A 7,346-nucleotide genomic window follows, 5' to 3' on the forward strand; every position below is an offset into this window, starting at 1 on the left:
TGTGAGTACGATGCTGTCACATTCAGTTGGGTCTATCTGTGTATGTACGATGCTGTCACATTCAGTTGTGTCTATCTGTATGTATATGATGCTGTCACATTCACTTGGGTCTATCTGTGTGTGCATGATGCTGTCACATTCAATTGGCTTTGAGGAGCCCTTCATTATTTCTATTGGGAGGTAATCACCATGTCTTGTATTTCAGCTGTAGTGAAAAGTAACATGTGGGAACTTTTGCTAAAGCCATGATCTTACAATAATAAAGTATCTTTGGTGAAGTGAATGGGATTTTGTTTTGTTTTGGTTTTGATTTTGGTTTCATTTGAGACAGGATTTCTCTGTGTAGCTCTGGATATCCTGGAACTTTCTCTATAGACCAGATTGACCTCAAACTCAGAGATCTGCCTGCCTCTAGGAGTGCTAGAAATGTCATGTTTTAACTATATTAAAAAAGTATGTGGGTGGGGGTGGGACAGACAAATAAATAGAGCGTGTGTATGCGTAAGAGATAGACAGACAAATAGACTCTGTGTGTGTGTGTGTGTGTGTGTGTGTGTGTGTGTGTGTGTGTGTGTAGATGTGGTAATGAGGATGCCCCTGAGTCAGATGAAAAGTGGAATTTAGGGAGTTGCTATTTAAACTAAGCAAAATGTACTTTTCCATGATAGGCTACTTCAGCCCAACACTGGGTTTGAACAATACAGTATTTTAAAACCCACTAAATGACTATATGATTGCTCAATTAACTACTATCTATCATTTACTTATATATGGCCTTAGGAAAATTTCCAAGATATGTATACTTAACTTACATTAAAAAAACTGTGTAACTTTTCAAAAAGTCTAACTTTAGTAATATGGATTAATCTGCAAGCCTACTTCCTGGGATCTAGCTTTCATAGTACCAAAGAGTAATAAGTAATCTGCCAAGAGAAGGACAATAGTGCTATCTGGTTTTAATGAGCTATAACAATGACCAGAATAGAAAGATAGTCCTAAAAATACAATAGTGGTACTCATACCTTGGCAGTAACCAACAGCTTTCCAGTTGGACTTAAGGCCCACTCAATAGGAGTGCAATTTTGTCTTGTACTAGAAACCTAGCTAACTATCTGGGGCTAGTGAGGTCACATACCTTAGAAGAGAACCAACTACTGCCTCCTTACTAAAACAACATGGTTCCCCAACTGAATTATAAAAGTTATCCTCATACCCACAAATAATTGTAATTCTCACCCCTCATCAAAGAAGCTTTTCTTTACAGGGAATGCAGAGCAGTGAGAAAAGCCCAGCAGGTCATAATAACTCCAACCCATTGGCTACATGTGGACCACATGGAGCCCAACATCACTGGATACATCTACAACACAAGTCCTGTACCTAAGGCTCAGGTAACATCCTGGAGATGGGGGAGAAAGATTCTAAGATTCACAGGACCAGGAAGTCAGCCATGATACTGTGTCTCCTCCAAATGGAGGGGACACTTCATCCATGATTCCTCAATAATATATAAGATCTGAAATAATAAATATGACCTGGAAGATGGTAATATTAATACATATGCTAATTGGAAAGTGGAAATGTTACAGATTTTCACTCCCAAAGAACTGTAACCAACCAATGACTGTTGATAGAGAATTATTCTCTTCTAGAGATGAGTCCCCTAATTAGTTCTCCAATACAAACTAGTCTGCCCTGGAATTATATATGCAAAAACCATATTATATACATGCAGCAGGTTATATTTATATATTTCTGCATTTATATTTATGTAGCAATAATAATTTTAAAATAACATAAATTTAATAGAGAGTGAGGAAGGACATAGGGGTTATAAGGTGGGGATATATGGGAGTTGGAGGGAGGATAAGGGGGGAAGTGATGTGATTATATTTTAATTTTAAAAGTTTTAATTGCATCAATATGAATCAATTGGGGAAATACAGTGGTGTGTGCTAAGGCACAGAATCTTAAAGAATAAGGAGAGTCAGGTGATGCTTAACAAGGAGCATGTGATCTTTAAAAGGGCATTGTGTAAGCAACTTTGCTGTGTGATCATTACTAAGTGGCCTTAAACAAACTCGTATGGTCTAGCTGACAGCACACACCTACCTGTTCTCACTAGGCTACTTGCCTCTACAGAAATACACTATAGACTATAGACCATTACAAAACATCAGTAAACACTTGTGCACCTAAACCTATGTAAACATAGGAAAAATACACTAGAACTACAGCACAAGAGATCTTTGATGACTCTTTTTCTAGGGCACTTAACATGAGTGCATTTTTAGGAGCAGAGTGGCTTTGGGCAAATCATTCCTGCAGCAGAACATAGGTGAAGCTGTAGGGCTGAATGGACATTGTAGCTGCTGTGAGCACACAACCAGACTATACTGAATTCATGAACAGAAGTTCTTCTTTTATTAGTATACGAATGGTAACTTAAATGGCAGCTTCTCCATAAAATTACCATTTCTAACGTTTGGGTTCCTTTGTAACAGCTTGGAATACAGGTGCATTGTGAAGGTAATGAAAATGTCTTCCTTAGGTCTTTACTTATGCCAGTTTTAAAATTTTTTATTTTTACTTTTGAACTGCTTAGCTAAAATCCAAGACAGATATATACATTGCCTAGGCTTCCATGTGTCTAAGGATCCTATTGCTGTCCTCCATCCCCACAGCCTGTCTCACTGGAGAGCCTTCAGAAGCCGTCATCAGACATGGTGCATCTACACCCTTCATCCCTCCTGCAGGACCTGCCCAACACTCTCCTTGAACAAGTGACACTCTTTTCAGTCATTACAGATTTTCCTGTAAGCAGGTATTCATTAATAAAACTCTTCCTTTGTCGAGATTCACATTGATTCCTTTTAATTTGTTATCAATGTACTTCTGTATGTATGTGTGTCTCTTTGTCTCCCCTCCTTTCATATGTGGATGTGTACAGATGTGTGTATGGTTTTGTGTGTGTGTGTGTGTGTGTGTGTGCGTGTGTGTGTGTGTGTGTGTGTGTGTGTGTAGGTCAGAAGACAACTTGAAGGAGTTGGTTGTCTCCTTCCATTATGGATTCCAGGGATTCAATATTAGTCTTCAGCCTTCACAGCAAACAGTCCATATTGACACCCCAGACATAGTCAGACTTTTAAAAGAACTTGTCACATTCCATACAAGCTTCTGCTAGGCCTTTTGCATTTTCTTGGTGGATTCTCCATTGGTCTGTAGTCCCTTCCTCTTCTCTGTCTTCAGCTATGGGATCACTAGAGGGATAGGAATTTTCAGCCATGTTAAAATCCTATCGGGTGCTATCAAACCTGCAGTAAGTCACTGACTGAAACATTGTTGTGCAGAGAGCTATATTTTTTTTGTCTAGAGTTTCCAGCACTGGTATTCAGTGAACAGAAAAATGAATTGCCTCCTCAATAATTGCTAAATAGACCCAAAGAATGAGCTCGGATAGAGCTGCTTGGCAAGATGAAGATCCTGGGTTTGATATCTAGCACTGGAAAAGAGAAAGGGAGGAAGGAAGGAAGGAAGGAAGGGAGGAAGGAGGAAGGAAGGAAGGACACAGAGATGGATGGGGCAAGGAAAGAGAAGAAGAAATGAGATAGAGAGAGGAATAGAGAGCGTGTTCATTTGGCTATTCTCACTCAAAGTTTCATTTTGTGTTTTCATAAATGCTCATCCATTTAGGTGCAAAAAGCTTAGGTACAAACATACAAAACAATGGATTTCAGTATTGACTCTATTAACAAAAATTCCATACTAAATTTCTAATGGTCCGGTATCAAAGGAGAAAACTTATGGAAAAAAGTTATAGACCATCTTGAATGGTGTGACTCCATCTTTTTAAGTACATGTGTGCGTGCACGTATGTGTGTATGTGTGTGTGTGTGTGTGTGTGTGCGTGTGTAAGGCACATCAAGAAACATAAAACTATCAAAGGAGGCTACAATCAGGAAATAAAATTGGGGGGTAGGGAGATTCTTCTGTGTGTGTTCATGTGAGGGGGATGTGAGGGTGCACATATGTGTACAGTGGAGGTCAGTAGACAACTTCAAGTGTCATTCTTCCTGGGCACCCACCTTGTGTTTTGAGACAGGGTCTCTCCATGTTGAGACGGTCTTATCCATTAGGCTAGGTTGGCCAGCTTCTGAGCCCCAGGGACTTGCCTGTCTGCTTCCCTGAGCAGGGTATCAAGTCTGCCCTCATATTTTTTGATATGGAATCTGAGGATGAAACTCAGCCTCTTGTGCTTGCATGAAAACATTTTGCTGACTGAGTTATCACCTCAGTCCCTAACTTTTCTTTCACATGTTTTTCTTACCAGTTTTATACCAACATTCAATTACTTTTATAATTAACACTTAAAAGTAACAACCAGCATGAGTCTTCTTTCTCCTTTCAACAATGCAGCAAATGGGATGGGTTTTAGTAATAAATGGTGAGTTTGAAATGTTTACCTCCAAGCTAGGCATAACAGCCATACCTGTTATTTTAGCACTTGGGCAGCAGAGGCAGGAGGATTACCATGAGTTCAATCCCAGTCTGAGCTTGTTGCAGAAAACTAGCCTTTGATAAATTAAGCAGTGCTCAGAATTTGAGAATGGGAGTTCTTTACAACTATGGACAATGAGGGTTTACTGTGGCTACAGACCTGTGCAAACACATGGTACTTAGACCTGTAGTGTCTAATACCATCCGGAGCTTGTCTCTTTCTGTAGTGAGCATAGCCTATTTACAGAAGTAGAGCAGATAAGATTAAATGACTGATTTACAAATATCTGTTTGTGAAAATAAAAAGAGGGTTTTTAGCAGAAACAAGAAGAATGTGGACTTACTGAAGTGGAGCTCAGCACATGACTCTTGTCTACAGATGCAGAAAACGCTAACTAAACCTCATCCTCCTCATCTGGCTTCATAGAGAATTCCAGAGCAGCATGGCCTTCATAGTGAGACCCTGCTTCAAACACAAACAGAAATAAAACCAGAAGCTTACTTCTAAATTTTCAGAACATTTTACAAGTCTGGTGTGAATGTACAAGTACAATTTCTAAAACCACCTTTCACTTACGATTTATCAGCTAAAAGAGAAAACTTAATTTTTGCTGAGATCTGTACATTGAATTGAAGCCTTCCTGAAATTTCTCTAATTTCTAAATGTGAACATCTTTTAAAGAATTTTCTGGAAAAATGCTAATAACTGACAGTTTCCTTGTTTCCTTTCCCCGCCCATGGCTGAAAATATATTTTTTTCTCATATAATATATCCTGATTCTGGGCTTCCCTCCTCTGCTCCTCCCAGGTTCTCCTAATCTCCCTTTCCATCTGTCCCCAGTCCATTTCTGACTCTCATTGGAAAACAAACAGATTTCTAAGATATAAAAATAAGGTATGTTATACTATAACACAATATAGTATTATAATAAATATTGGAATAGGACAAAACAAACAGAACAAAGGGAGCCCAAGAAAAGCCACGAGAAACAGAGATAGAAACCCATTGGAACTCATAAATGACATAAAACAATAAGCTGGAAGCCAAAATAAATACCAAAGGGACCCATGCACAGGGATACGTGCTGCCTCAGTCTGCATGAGTTCGTAGGAGCATTGATCCTGTCTGCCTCAGTCTGCATGAGTTCGTAGGAGCATTGATCCTGTCTAGAGAGCCTCCATCTCCTCTGGCTCTTACATTCTTTCTGCCTCCTTTTCCACAGGGTTTCCTGAGCCTGAGGAGGGATTGGGTGGAGATATCCCATTTATGGCTGAGTATTCAAAGTTCTCTCACTCTCTGCATAATGCCTGGCTGTGAGTCCTTGTTTGTCCCCATCTGCTGAAGGAGGAAGCTTCTTTGATGATGGTTGAACATGACACTGACCTATCAGTATAGCAGAAGGTCACTGGAAGTCATATTATTGCTACATTTTTTAGTAGAACAGTATTTTGTTTTCCCCTAGGTCCCTGGGCCATGTAGTCTCAGGATCTTGATCACCTAAGTAGTGTCAGGTGTGGGTTACATGTCCTGAAGTGAGCCTTAAGTCAAATCAGACATTGGTTGGTTACTCCCACAAACTTTGTGCCACCATTGCCTAGCAGATCTTGCAGGCCAGGGTACCACTGTAGATCTAGGGCTTGTAGCTTGGTTGATGATTACATTTTTCCTTTAGTGCATGCAGAGTAGCATTCCTGTACCAAAACTGCGAAAATGTGGATGTGAAGACTCTATGTAAGCACCAGCTTGAATTCTCAATTTTCAGTGAGTTATGTAGATGTGTTGTCTTCTGTAAAAGGTCCTTGTTATCAGTTTGTGGAGAGCAACAGCCTGGGTCACTTGGGGTTACCCTTTGGATAACACCTCAATTAAACATAACTCATTCCTGGTATTGGAAGTTTCATTTAGCGACAGATGATCAGTGGGGATTCTGTCTCCCTCATTATTTGGCTATTTTGTTTAAATTGCTTTCATATATATATGTGCTTTAGGAAGCGTCAAGTGTGTTATATTTCAATACTACCCCTCAATCTTAGCTGTCTCTACCCCATTCTCTCCCTTGTCCTAACTTTCCCTCTTTCTTCTCCCCACTTGATTCTGTTGTTCCAATTGCCCTTCCTCCCCAGAGCTTCCTTTCCTTGGGAGATCTATCTGTCCCCCACCCCCTTCTCACTTACTCTACACCTTGCCTCTGTGCTCCTACACATTGTAGCTTGATTATCATTGACTTAACAGCTAATATGCACATATAAGAGAATATATACCATATTTGTCTTTCTCGGTCTGGGTTACCTCACTCAGAATGATTTTTTTTCATTCATTTACTTGTGAATTTCAAATTTTCATTTTTAATGTCTAAGTAACATTCCATTTTATAAACACATTTTCTTTTTCCATTCATCAATTGAGGGACATCTTGATTGTTCCCGATCTCTGGCAGCAATAAATCAATAGAGCAGTAATGAGCATAGCTGAGCAGCTATCTCTGTGATAAGGTGACATGTCTTTGGGTGTATGTCTCAAAGTGATAGAACTGAATTTTCAGGGAGATTGATTTCTACCTTCCTGAGGAACCACCACAGTGATGTCCATAGTGTCTGTACGAATTTTATTCCCACCAGCATTGGATGAGTGTTCTCCTCACTCCACGTCCTTGCCAGCATAAGCTGCTATTCTGACAGGTGTAAGATGAAAACTCAAAGTAATTTTGATTTGCATTTCCGCGATGCCTAAGGATGTTGGTCCTTTCTGAGTTTCTTCTTTTGAGAATTATGTTTAGATCTGTACCCCATTTTAAAATTGGGTTGTTTACTTGGTATCTTTTTTTTTTTTTTTTTTTTTTTTTTTTTTT

At 39.5% G+C, this 7,346-nt stretch overlaps 1 long non-coding RNA gene across 1 annotated transcript in view; it reads left to right on the forward strand.

The window, feature by feature from the left end:
• LOC116097858 overlaps positions 1-2,859 on the forward strand; it is a 6,526-nt gene extending 3,667 nt beyond the window's left edge. Inside the window, exons 2-3 of the long non-coding RNA XR_004121584.1 lie at positions 1,265-1,391; positions 2,685-2,859. This is a non-coding gene — a long non-coding RNA (uncharacterized LOC116097858). The remainder of the gene's footprint in view (positions 1-1,264; positions 1,392-2,684) is intronic.
• The last annotated feature ends 4,487 nt before the right edge of the window (positions 2,860-7,346 follow it).

Source organism: Mastomys coucha, unplaced genomic scaffold, assembly GCF_008632895.1.
Source record: "Mastomys coucha isolate ucsf_1 unplaced genomic scaffold, UCSF_Mcou_1 pScaffold2, whole genome shotgun sequence".
NCBI classification, from domain to species: domain Eukaryota; kingdom Metazoa; phylum Chordata; class Mammalia; order Rodentia; family Muridae; genus Mastomys; species Mastomys coucha.